Here is a 14,659-nt window from a genome sequence, read left to right as displayed (position 1 = left end):
GTGTGTTAAACATATTTATTTTCGTAAATTGTACACGTACAGGATTTGCAAGTCGTGCGACTCATATAAATACGTTCCAGTCATCAAAAGAGAAAGTACAGAGAGGTAGCATGCAGTAACACCAGTGGATATGATGGAAGCTTTGTAAACTGTTTAGTGATCAACTTGTCTGTATGATATAATTATGAAGGATACTAGACGATCCTTACCCATGTAGATTTGTACCCAACGAAAATGGCTAAACCCTACCTAAAAGTCTCGCCAGATTTGTACCTGTTTTGGAGCATTCACATTCTTTTTGGCTGACCCGTACCCAAATATGGCGGACCTGTATCCAAATTTGGATGACCCATACCCACTTATATTTTAAAGCAAGATGCCCGAAAATGGGTTGCTTTAACGGGTATATCTGTTCATGGCACTATTACATTTCCAAAATTCATTCATTATACATCTCAAACATTCATTCATTATACATTTCAAACATTCATTCATTTTACATTTCAAACATTGATTCAGTATACATTTCAAACATTTATTCATTATACATGCAAATATTCATTCATTATAAATTTCAAACATTCATTCATTATACATATCAAACATTCCTCCCACATTAAGCTGACACGCCGTGATATGACTAGAATACTGTTGAAAGCGGCATTAAACCCAACTCTCTTACTCACTCACTCACTCACTCACTCACTCACTGAACCTCAAGGTCCAGCACAGATGGCGCACTGACGTCACACAATACAAGGTATAATGCTAAATAATGAAGTGTCACAGTTTGTCCGTCATTTGTAATGAAGGATGACTGATTGACGCCCCTAGCGAGTCTAGGGCAACTTTCCGCTTCAGCATAGATAAGATAAGCATAAATGTCAATCAAATAAAGTCATTTTATTCATGTTCATTCAAATGAAAGTGTACATTATCCATTGCATATATAATCTAATGAAAACACAGCATTTTACATTCTAACTATAGCCAATAGTTATTTTATTTCTGTTCTATTACCATGTCATTAGACTGCATGTCGATGTTACATAGATTTACATTGTGTAACATGACATGTAATATACTTATTAGGTGGGGGTTACATACCTATACAGCAAATGTTAGTTGGCTACAGGTGTACAACAATGTTAACAAATGGTGAAACGAGCAGGCTATATTTGCCATGCTTAATGGGGTCACCATTAGCTAAGTGTGAAGTTAAATCCTTACAGCACATTAGTGGAAATTGTTCATGTTCAAAACAGACATATGAACTAGACAATTCATTTGCCAAATTTTACCATTTTCTGTCAAACTGTCAAATTATTTTCTCTATCTAAAAATATATTGATTAAATCTTCAGAAAGTTTTCAAGTGACAATTTGTTTTTCTTAATGCTTGATACATGTATATATTTTTTTTCATGCCAGTATGTGATTTAACAGAATGTTAGAGTGTTTATCCAAGTAAAACAGAGCATTTTGTAAATGTGCATTGTTTTGAACATTTTGCATTCAGAAAATGATTCTGCTTTGGCCCAAAACTCTTTAACATGCTTACAATCCCAATATACATGAAGTATCAGTTTCACAAAATGAGCATAGATCATCATCGAGAATTTTCATTTTAAACAATTCTTTCTTTGTATAGATGATGCGATGAATAAATTTATATTGAAAATCAAGTAATTTTACATATATTGTACATTTTCTGTTTCTGATAAAAACATCCTTCCATGATATATCTAAGTCAAGAATAGTATCCCATCCTATACTGTTGGGAGATTTGCTGTAGTGTTAATTTTATCATATAAATATCTTGAGCCTTTAGTCCATCAAAATTGTGTTTAAATATTAATTATATAAGTTCATGTGATTATTTTTAATAGCTTCTTTCCAGGATTTTGGTATGTTTTAACCCGGTAATAGTCAAGTATTGTGCCATCAATTTGGTATTTCCTTTTAAGTCCATTAAAGGGCAATATATCATCTTCATTACAGAGATCTTTAATAGTGTAAATTCCCTTTAAAAAACAATTTATTATAATGAAATCTTTTTTTTAAAACTAAAGGTTACACCAAAGAAGTTCTGATAGTACCTCTCCAATGTTTGTGCAGTTAGTTTTGTGTCTATACAATGTTCCCCAGGCAGCCGAAACATCTCTCCAGTAAGGGTTTGCTAAGTGTATACAGTTTTCGATATTGTCCCCAAATAGGAATATGTTTTTAAGTGGAAAGATGCTAGGGTTATAACAGTTTTTGTTTTGAAGATATTTTTTAAGAATTGACAGTTTTAGAGAAATTATAAAGAAACCTTACCTCTATCATTCACAGTCCACCTTGGTCATATTTTCTAATTGATATTGTTCATTATATTTTGTCCTTTTTATCATTCCAGGTGAGTCTGTACAATATGTTGTTCATCAATATATTCACTTGGAGGGTTTGGATGAGAGGAAAATATATGTACTTAGGTTGACAGGGCCAAGGTTTTGACAACAGTTATTTTACCTATCAATGTTACATTTCTTTTCCTCAAATTCCCTCAAATTTTAATTCGTTATAACCGTGTTTCGTCATAAGCATATGTACAGCGTACATACAACAAATGGACGGGAGCAAGAAATATTTGGTTATATCCGTCAGTTCGTTGTAAGCATGTTCATTATAAATGTAGTTTACTGCATTGCAAAGTGTTCCAGTCTAGTTTCAGATCCTACCATAATTTGATGTCTCAGCCTGTCATTGACCCTATCCATAATGCTTTTGTTTTATCAAAAGCTTTTGCAAAGTCTGTAAGTAATAGTAAACCAGGCTTATTTTGTAATTTTGTTTCAAACAAGATATCATATAGTAGTGGTATGTTTTCGCTATTACATTTCCCAGGGATAAAGCCAGTTTGGTTTTCATGTATACGAGTATTAAATGTCAAAATGAAGTCAAGTCTAGCTTGCTGTTTTAGCCTTTTCTTCCACCATGTGTATTTCTTTGCATCTTGATTTTTGTCTCTGCAAATATCAATTATATCAACGCTTTCTGTTTTTTCAACTAACTTTGTACTAACTTTCTTGGTTTGAGATTGTTGATATGCTTATAATTTTCCAAATCGACAGCGGATTGAGTACCAAGTTCCAATTTCTTCATATAACCAGTGATTGGTTTTCAAATTCGTCAATATTATTGAATAAAATTTTGTAAAAAGCAGGTTCATCTTCAATTAGCCAATAAATATTAGTTAGAGTTAACCTTATGCCCGCTATTGTGCTATCTGCTACCATATCGTTTAAATCTTTGGATTTTTATTTCTAAAGTATAACAAAACAAAATGGCAACTGTTCTTGCATTTGACTTGTAAGGCGATATTATACTTTGAAGTTATTCTCATTATTTGTCCCCATTCATTTTGAACTATTGTTTCATCTTCTTTAGAAATATGAATGTCTTGTAGACATATTATAGAAAATTTCTTCTTTCGCCATAGGTTCATTTCTTCTTTACGTTTTCTTTTATCTGCTAGGCCCCTGCAATTTGCTGATACTATGATGGTTTTGTCACCCATATTCAGTGTTTTCCAAAATAAACAGACTGCTGTTGTTCTCAAGGTTGTTATTTATATCATACATTGATTCATCCATGACTGGACTGAATTGAATGTTTTTAATGTTTGTGGGGAAAACAGATTGTATGAAAATGTAGCAGGACGTGGAGTCATCCCACAGATGACATCCTTACCTAGTGTAGCGTTTCCACAAGCTATATCCATCTTGGGTATTTTAAATCAAACAACATTACCATGGCCAGAATTGGGAGTGTTAATATAGCCATCAACTGACCTGTCCGTAAACTAGGCCAAGGAAGGGAGGTAACTCGCGTGTGAGTGACTAAGTGAGTGAGTATGGTTTTACGACGCTTTTAGCAATATTCCAGCAATATCACGGCGGGGGACACCAGAAATGGACTTCACATGTTGTACCCATGTCGGGAATCGAACCCGGGTCTTAGACGTGACGAACGAACGCTTTAACCACCAGGCCACCTGACCGCCCCAACTCATGTGTGAACATGGTGGTGTGAAAGAATAACACATCAATACATAATATGTTTCTGATGGCATCATTAATCACACGTAGTTCTCAGATATTATCTTCAGTAGAACAATTAAGTAAAACTATTTGACTATACACCAATACTGGTAGTCAGATACCCCACATAACCATGTAACTAATAACAGTAACAAAAAAACTCGTAGACGAGGCCAAAGGCCTTCGGCTTCGTCTACGATTTATTGCCGACTTTTCAGTCGATGTTGAAATTCAAGAGAGATACATGATCTCACGAACATGTACATGTAGTTTCATACGCGCTATGTTCTTGATAAAGTTCAAATTTATGAAAACATTTAGTCACATGACACTCACATGACTCTATAAATAACAGCATAAACAAACTTCAGTGTCACTGAACGTCATTCAATCATAGATTGATCAAAGTCACGATAGATGCATCGCACATCATCCATGTTGCACTGTATGGGTTCATTTAAGACGTAATGACACGGTGATTTGCATATTAGTGTACACTATCACAACACCAAGCACAATCGGGACTTGTGTAGCCATCGTTGTTTACAACATCCGTGTGTTGTCAGTATCCTCATCGAAACTGATATGTAGCCACGGTCTGCATTCTTCCTGTACTGGAGGGTGGTATCTAGCCCTTTTTCCTGAATCCGTTTCTGGACTTGATGTTTGTTGCGAAGCGCGTAGGCCTGACTCGCTAGTTCACCACGGAGTTTCTTCAATCGTACAGGGAGGTCTGTGCGGATTGAGACATGTCTCTCACACAGGACAGCGTTTCTTTCGGAAACTTGCATCCAAGATTAACTGCCTGTCCTTGACATATTTGATCACAATGGGTTTTGGTGATTGAGCGGTATAGGGATTGGTACTTTGGCGTACAAATTCATCTTGTATACCCTAGATCAGTAAATTGCTCTTTTGAAAGTAAAGTTGTTGTGTCAATAACTTCGCTTCTGTGTCTTTACGTAGTTCAGCCATTTCGTCCTTCAACATCTAAATTTCTTGTTTACGTTTATCTGTTCAGAGTTGAACTCAACCGACCGCAGAATATCTTCTGTCTAAGATTGTCATTTGGAAACTTCATTGTTAATTTGATCAATTTTTGTCAGTGATTTCATCTCTTTGCTTTTTGAGTGAATCATTAATAAATGTTTTCATGTCATTCCAAAAGCATTCAGGGTCGGTTAGAGGGTTCGCTCGTCACGCCTAAGACCCGGGTTCGATTCCTGACATGGGTACAATATGTGGAGCCCAATTCTGGTGTCCCCCGCCGTGATATTGCTGGAATATTGCTAAAAGCGGCGTAAAACCATACTCACTCACTCTCTCTTTTCACGAGTAGTTTAACTCATAAACTAACTAAATTCTTATAGAATGTCGTCATCATTTCTTTCTCAGCATGGATGTAGCCATCGACCCATATAGCTCCAGTTGCAATGCAGGCTGCATCCATTGTTTGAGGTACACATGAACACTGTTGTTTCTTCATTACATTGCAAGAAATACAAATACATCTAACAATTTCAGACATTAGTATATTGTATTTCTATAAGGTGGGGTGTACATAGTATTTCTTGTGAAGATAAATCTGACTGAGATCTGCATAGGCCTCACAAACCGTGATACTCAGTTTCCACACATCCACAGATGCATACTCTGCAAATTCTTTCTTCTCGTTTATATAGGATATCAACCTGTTTCTATGTTTAATGTATGGGAACTGCATCGGAACTGGGCTATCGCTTGACATACTAGCTGTAATAGTCTTTATGTACGGCTTCACAAGAAAGACATTGAATAGCACAATGTTGTAGAACCACCTGTTCCTGAAGCATGCCTGTCTTGGTCATATGCACATTTCAGTCGTATCATAAACTCTGTTACATAACTATCTATATGCTGTATCTTCTGGCATTCCCAAATTTCACCTAAACCTACGCAACATAATTTGGTTGGCGTATTGGCATATAAATTGTATTGCAATATATTGGAATATAAAAGAGCTGCATTGCGACACATATTGCAATATGTATTGGGGGCGAAATTATATATATTTGTATTGTTCAAATGGTACCCCTTCATTCAGTATTCTAGACTTCAGATCTTTTGATGGGTAGTATTGATAGACGAGACCTATTACGTCATCAATATGGAATGTTGTAGTAAACAGGAAACCAATCCATCCGAATGCCTCAAGATAGTAGTTGTAATTTGTACAATAATATACTGAACAACAAAAGTTCCTGTGACACTGAATAAGATATAATGCAAAGTTATGTTTTTTACCAAATCTGAAACAATTTCGGTTTGCAACAGAGAAAAGACTCCTGTAAGTGTCCAAATGGTTTAACTTCAGAAAAATGCCTAAATGCAATAGGTACTGAGTGAGTGAGAAGTAACAGAAATAATAATAATTAATGGTTAGAAATTATAACTGATATATCAGTGGTTTGTTTGTAGTTTATCTAACATGTTGAAAAACCCTTATTCAGCTACGACTAAATGGCTCTCACACCATCTATAAAATACTTTAAGGGACCAGTTTCTTCAAGAATAGAGATATAATATCACACCTCATTTTAAAGGCAATCTATATAGGAATATCAAACCTAAGCTGTCCTTGGAAAAATACGTCTTACGTAACAAAAACATTCCATTACTCTATTAAAATTTAGACTTTGAAATCATAGATTATCGTTAGAAACCGGAAGAAGGAATATAACCGCTAGAGAAGTCGAATATGCCATCTACTGTACTTCCAGTGTGGTAGCTCATGGATACCATTATTTATGTATATGGGAATTCATTGCTCTGTTTAGATCTCTATACAACACTGATTAGTACTGTATTCACCATTACCCATAAATTGGGAAGTTTATTTCTAACAATACTTGAGAAATGTATGTAAATTGACAAATAAACAACCCTTCATCCTAATGTTAATTTAAGCACGCAATATATGTATATATTTAAAATTAGCTAAGACCCAACGGTTATGTCAAAAGTAGCCTGTGCTCTAAATGTCCCTGGCTGTCTCCCTTCAACCAGGAATTTACCAATCCACTTTGCCTGCGCCAAACTTGATCTATGTTCAGACAACAATCTACGCAGAAGGTGAATTCTCCCGGCTTGTCTACGCAGTAGGTGAATTCTCCCGGCTTGTCTACGCAGTAGGTGAATTCTCCCGGCTTGTCTACGCAGTAGGTGAATTCTCCCGGCTTGTCTACACAGTAGGTGAATTCTCCCGGCTTGTCTACGCAGTAGGTGAATTCTCCCGGCTTGTCTAGGCAGAAGGTGAATTCTCCCGGCTTGTCTACGCAGTAGGTGAATTCTTCTGGTTCCTCTACGCAGTAGGTGAATTCTCCCGTCTTGTCTACGCAGTGGGTGAATTCTTCTGGCTTGTCTACGCAGTGGGTGAATTCTTCTGGCTTGTCTACGCAGTGGGTGAATTCTCCCGGCTTGTATACGCAGTAGGTGAATTCTCCCGGCTTGTCTACGCAGTAGGTGAATTTTTCTGGCTTGTCTACGCAGTGGGTGAATTCTCCCAGATTGTCTACGCAGTGGGTGAATTCTCAGGAAATGTCTATGCAGCGTTAACAGTTTTCTTTTCATGCAGTAATGCCGTGTTGTTAATGTCTAAAGATATATGGGGCTAATACTTTTGTTAATGTCTATAAATATCTGGTTCTAATCCTGTTGTTAACGTCTATAAATATCTGGTTCTAATCCTGTTGTTAACGTCTATGAATATCTGGGTCTAATCCTGTTGTTAACGTCTATAAATATCTGGTTCTAATCCTGTTGTTAACGTCTATAAATATCTGGGTTTAATCCTGTTGTTAATGTCTATAAATATCTGGTTCTAATCCTGTTGTTAACGTCTATAAATATCTGGTTCTAATCCTGTTGTTCACCTTCATAATTGTCTGGGTTTAATCCTGTTGTCAACGTCTATAAATATCTGGTTCTAATCCTGTTGTTAACGTCTATGAATATCTGGTTCTAATCCTGTTGTTAACGTCTATAAATATCTGGGTCTAATCCTGTTGTTAACCTTCATAAGTGTCTGGGTTTAATCCTGTTGTTAACGTCTATAAATATCTGGGTCTAATCCTGTTGTTAATGTCTATGAATATCTAGGTCTAATCCTGTTTCTAATGGCTATATATATCTGGGTCTAATCCTGTTGTTAATGTTTATAAATGTCTGGGTCCAATCCTGTTGTTAATGTCTATAAATATCTGGGTCTAATGATTATTTCTGAATCTATTTGGACTAAAGCCTGGAAGATGCTACCAGAGCAGCTGGTAAAACACTTAACCCACATACTCGTTGACACTGCAACAGAGACCAGAATTACTACATACTCAGTGACGTGGTGAATGGAAACTGATGTGACTAAATGTCATATGGTCGTAGTAGTCACTCAGAAGAAAGTAAAATACACTGTCTTGGGTTGCCTTTTAGGTGTTTGATAAAAAACGTGTTCCTATATCAACTTAGGGTTGTGAAAATGGGGATTTTCAGTCCATGAAATGTATGTTAATATTTGTTACATACGAGTTATAAATTATCAAGTAGTGTTGTGAATGGGGTTGATATCATCCGTCGGTTATTAACCACACAAGATGTATTATAGTTTATAACTATCGGCTACATAGAGACATCCACGTCACTGTTATATAATGTAAAAGAAACATTTGAAAGATGCCACCCAAAATGCTTTATATAATAGAAAACGTCAAGGCCACGGAATAATCAGTCTTTATTGTCCGCCGAGTTCACTGGATGTAAAAGACAAAATACTAATGAACCATATATCACTGGATCACTAAAAACACACTTTAAAGGTTCGCTATTTTTCCTTTTGGATTTGAGATAATATTGTTTTTACAACAGGTGGGGATGAGCAGTTACATCTGAAGGTATTTTAAGAAATATTAAAAGATTAAAGAGTTAAGATAGGCGGCTTAGTCACTTCATCTAAAATTGTAGAATTCAATGCCCTCTTTAAGTCCTTGTTGGAATGTGAAATGTACTTATTACATTTAAAAAAAATTACAGTGCAGAAGAACATTGATTAAATTCAGAAGTGGATATAATTTTCTCCGAATACAGAAATGTCGTGGGGTTGATGGTGATAATGCTATTTGTGCAGTCAATTCAGTATCTGAAACTGAAAACCATTTACTATTAAATCGCCTAATGTATGATCAAGATGACACTAAGCTAACAAGTTTAATAAATGTTAATACATCTGATGTCAATCAATTGTCCTATATGTATCAAGTCAATTTCCGAGGGGAAATAAAATCATAAGGAAAGTAGAAAATATTATCATGTCCCATTGAAAGTGTTAAAATCACACTCTCCGTAGTCAGCTTCCTAAAAAAGACATATTTGGGGGCGTGGCTTAAAGGTACCGCCGCAGAGGTCCGTGACAAAGGTTTTCATTGGCTGGCTGGTAGTTCTTAGCAGCCATAAACATATATTGTACCTGTTATTTCTGTTAATCCTACAAAAATAAAAACATTGTATATATTGTTGAATGTGTTAAATTTTACCTTTGAGCTTGAGTGAGTTGGGTTTAACGCCGCTTTTAACAGTATTCCAGTTATATCACGGCGAGTCAGCTTAATGTGGGAGGAAAGCCCGAAGTGATGCAGGTCTAAGATGTTTACCACTTCGGTGAAACCCACGAGCACGGGTATGGTGCTGACAAACCTAGAAACATAATCGGGGCGAACCGGGATTCGAAACCACAATCATAGGTTTCTTGCGTGCCCAAGGGACGCAACTCTGCACAGCGAATCGCGGCGCCTTAGACGACTGGGCCACCCGTGCCCCCCCTTTGAGCTTGAGATTGTGAATAATAAAAACATAACAAATAACAATCTCTTACTATCATTGTATTACACTGAAAGGACGATAACCTCGTTTTATGTCCTTTCTGACATCCTATTCGAATCCCGGTTCGCCCCCATTATGTTTCTAGGTTTGTCAGCACTATACCCGTGCTCTTGGATTTCACCAAAGTGGTAAACGTCTGAGACCTGCATCACTTCTGGCTTTCCTCCCACCTTAAGCTGACACGCTGCGATATAACTGGAATACTGTTAAAAGCGGCGTTAAAACAAACTCACTCACTCACACTCAAACTATACCTGGATTGTGATCGCAGCATTATTCTACTCAACCTGCAGGATATTTTCCAGTGTATGGCCAAATTAACAATGTTGATAAATATTCTTAATTAATAAGCATTATGAAATGTACTTTGTAATTTGTACTTTGCAGTAATTGTACAAATTGTCTTAGAAACTTTCGAAGTAGATTATGGAAGCCTTATAGGTTGCGTAAGGTGGGAAAAATAAAGCAAAAAGAACATCAGATGACCTATATGTGTTAAGTCTATATCCGTGGGAACAATATTCCTATAATTATTCGAAAGTACATAAATGTCCAAGTGAAAGTGCTGAAATAACAGGCTCCGTAATCGGCTTCCATAACAAAACACTTTTGTGGAATTGACTAAAACTATCGGCACAGCGGTGCAGCGGGGCGTGGCAACTGTTTTCATTGACCGACATGTTTGCCGTGTTTATCTATCTTGTGATCCTTAGCCGTTATACATACTGTTTCTGCTATTTCTGTTAAATAGAACCCATCTATGGACATCACCATTTTGTTGGTAGACTTCACTTCACTGAAGCCCAGATTCTGAGCCTTCCTCCGGAGAGAACAATGGCAATAACGTCCATGGACATCACAGTTTAATGGGAAGCTGGAAGCTGGATCACATCTGGCTGCAGGGGTCGCCTGATGTCTGATGAACCATGTCACTGAAGACTTAGAAGACCCTCATAGGTACGTCGTGGACGATTCGGCAATAGTTAGGAAATCGGAACTATAAAAATACTGGAGATGCAACAGTAGATGCATCTACAGGTTAGTTAATAGCTTTCAACAGTGTAGAAGGCAGTATATACTGGTTCAAAAAAAGGTTTGGGACCACCCTTCTTTCATACAACTACAATAAATTGTTCATGCCATGACAGATCAATCATTGCAATATGAAAGGATCGGGGCTCTTCTACCTTACTTTCGTAGTATAATGTAGTAAATTCATCCTGTCACTGCCCCAAAACAACATACTTTGTAACTATTATTCCCTATAGGCATTAGTAGGCCTAACCATGAGGGGACGGTCGGGTGGCCTAGTGGCTAAAGCGTTCGCTCGTAACGCCGAGGACAAGGGTTCGATTCACGACATGGGTAAAATGTGTGAAGCCCATTTCTGGTGTCACCCGCCATGATATTGCTGGAATATTGCTTGAAGCGGCGAAAAAACAAACTCACTCACTCGACCTAACTATGTGACTTGCGAGGCTGGGCACACAGGGCAAGTCAAGCTTCACCCTAAACTGTCACACCCGTACTTGTGCAGATATTGTCCTACTATGGAGTGCACCAATACTAATCGCTGTGATCTGTGTGTTGATTCTACTTAGGCAAAATTATTCAAGGAATTAGCCATGCATTGGTACAAGTCGTAAGTCGACAAACCTAAATATCTGATAGTTCTAACTCATCTGGCACGTCTATTTCGGCAAAATCAGCAAAATCCAAACCAGTTAAACAGGCGTCTATCGACGATTTTGTCCAGGGTCCCTGGTTGTCTCTGACAAACGACCACGAGTCCCTTCAGCTAGTTCTGTTCCGGTAATCTGATCCTTGTCAATCCAGCGATGTGTGTCAGTTTGCAAGTACACGTTGAATTGGATCAAGTATCACGGCTGTCGATCCAGTGCATCATATTTCGGATCAGCAAGGGCAACAACGGGGTGAATCAGTGTCGACGGTTACCGGCTCTCATGATACCCTGCTTTCGGATCGGATTCCCACGGTGCAGGCCCATCCACGGACCTCGGATCCTGCAGTGAGAGAGTGAGTGAGTTGGGTTTAACGCCGCTTTTTACAGTATTCCAGTTATATCACGGCGTGTCAGCTTAATGTGAGAGGAAAGCCCGAAGTGATGCAGGTCTCAGACGTTTACCACTTCGGTGAAACCCACGTGCTGAGAAACCTAGAAACATAATCGGGGCGAACCGGGATTCGAACCCACAATCCTAGGTTTCTGGCGTGCCCAAGGGACGCAACTCTGCACAGCGAATCGCGGCGCCTTAGACGACTGTGCTACCCGTGCCCCCCGGATACTACAGTAGTTGCCACACCAACTTAGGAGATGCATATGATGTTATTACGTTACCTAACGTCAAGTTTGATACGCATGAAGGGGGTTTGGTCGTATATTCCCAGAATTTATTTTGGGATGATTTGTTGCCTACTTGGCATATTGGCCAAACATTGGAAGCTATTCACAAGCTGATATCGACAGCCAAGCTCCCCGAGGAACCAGCAACATCTTTTCCTGTGGAACTTGAAAAATACCTCCGGAGAGAAGTCGTACGTTTTCACTGTCGCAATCTACAACTATTCACTCACTCACTCATCAGCTGGAAATAAATGTCATTAGAACATTGTTACAACTTATGCTGGGTTATTAATAGTTTATCAAAAGAAGATACACACACTATCTCAAATCTAAACATGTTAAATATGGTGTGAGACTGAAACAGTTTTGAAAGTTTATGTGAGATCACTTTAAAAACTCTGTTTAACCCAGCTCTATACACTTACTTTAAAATAGTTTGTTTTTTTTTTCAAATTTTTATTCAGTCATTACACATGATACATAAGCACTTGGAGAGCAATGCAGTTTTACGAATATCGATCTTTCTCAAAAGGATATGGTACAGGGGAGGCCTAAAGCATAATCAACCTCATGGTACAGAAGAGGACATAATCCACATCATGGTACAGATGAAGGCATATTTATGTATAGAATTAAGGAGATGCGGTATTTATGGTACATCAAATTATGTTGCAAACATCAAGTGAATAAGTTATTTTGCAGTTTGAGGAAACAAAGCCCATTTTCTATTAAAGGCAAAGAAGTCGTTTTTTCTACGTGCAATATGATATTCAACGTCATAGATACTTCTTATTGTGTTCTTAAAAGCAACAAAGTCAACATTTTCATTCTTAATACACTGGACAAAGATAAATCTTTTAGCAGCTACAATCAAATGGTTAATTAATACATCAGAGGTACCAAAGAGGAGCTCTTTGTCAGTTATAAGGATTTTTCTATGCAAGATATGAGTCAAGTAAATACAGAAATCTGACCAAAAATTCTTAACAACATGACACTCGATATAAACATGAAAAATATTTTCTTTGTGAGTATGACACATAGAGCACTCGTCGTTATCAATAAGTTTCATTCTTAATAACTCACGTTTAGTAAATATTACTTTATGAATAAATCTAAACTGGAAATCCCTGAGTTTTGTGTCCCTTAACCCATGGCAATATACACTGAATATTTGTTTCCATGGAAAAGAGCATCCCAGCTGATTTTCCCATTTCAAACAAGATTTAGGGAGAGGGAGGGAATACCCTATCAATTTATTATAAAACACTTTTGTTCCTTTAATAGAACGTGTAAGATCATAAATCCAAGGAGATATTGTGAGATTAGAAGAGGAATGTAGATTTTTATCAATATTTTGTCTCCAACTTCTTGGAATATTAAAAAACATACGGTTATAGTCGAGAAAAGTTCCTTTAAGATCATAAAGTTGTTGTAAACGTGGGAAAGGAATCCATCCGTTTTCATCATACAAGTCTTTTAACGTAACTATACCTTTTTTAAACCAGTCATTAAAAATTAATACTGGTTCTCTAAAATAATGGTTTAACCATATGGGTTGGGAAGCAATTTCTGTTTTTTCTAACTCTTCAAAGTCATATGAATGCATAAAGTCACTCCAGGCTATAAGGGTATCTTTCCAGAACGGATTTACAATTTCCCAATTCTTGTGCAAACTGGCACCTAAAGTGTAGATATGAGCCAGCTGAAAACTAGCAAGGTCATAATTAATGTTTTTTTCACAATATCTTTTTAAACATGAAATTTTTAAAGATGATATAAATTTGGGTATATCAGTTATTTTCAATCCACCTTGACTATAATTCCTTTTCAAATAATCCCTCTTAATCTTATCTCTTTTGCCACTCCAAATAAAGTTAAAAAGAATTCTATTCAATTGATCAATAAAAGCTGTTGATGGATTTGGGAGAGCGGAAAAAATATGTACAAGGGTAGAGAGAATTAAGGTCTTAACAACTGTTATTTTACCCATCAAAGTCAAATTACGTTTTTTCCATTTGCTTAATATACCATAGATATTATCAAGGCGTTTTTTAGTGTTGATTACCCAAAGGTCTTTTAAGTCAACATTAAAACATATGCCCAAAACTTCAAAGTTGCCATCATGCCAATCTAGCTTTAAGTTAGGACAAAATCGGACTTTACTACCAGCCATACTGCCTATCCATATTGCTTTGGTTTTTTCAAAGTTCATTTTTAATCCTGAGATTTTGTAAAAAGTTTCAAGTGTATCCATGGCTGATTTTAATGATTTTTCCGAGCCATCTAAAAAAAGTTGGGTGTCG

Source organism: Haliotis cracherodii, unplaced genomic scaffold (assembly GCF_022045235.1).
Source record: "Haliotis cracherodii isolate W230 unplaced genomic scaffold, xgHalCrac1.p SCAF_19, whole genome shotgun sequence".
Taxonomy (NCBI): domain Eukaryota; kingdom Metazoa; phylum Mollusca; class Gastropoda; order Lepetellida; family Haliotidae; genus Haliotis; species Haliotis cracherodii.
Note: the sequence above shows the minus strand (reverse complement) of the source record.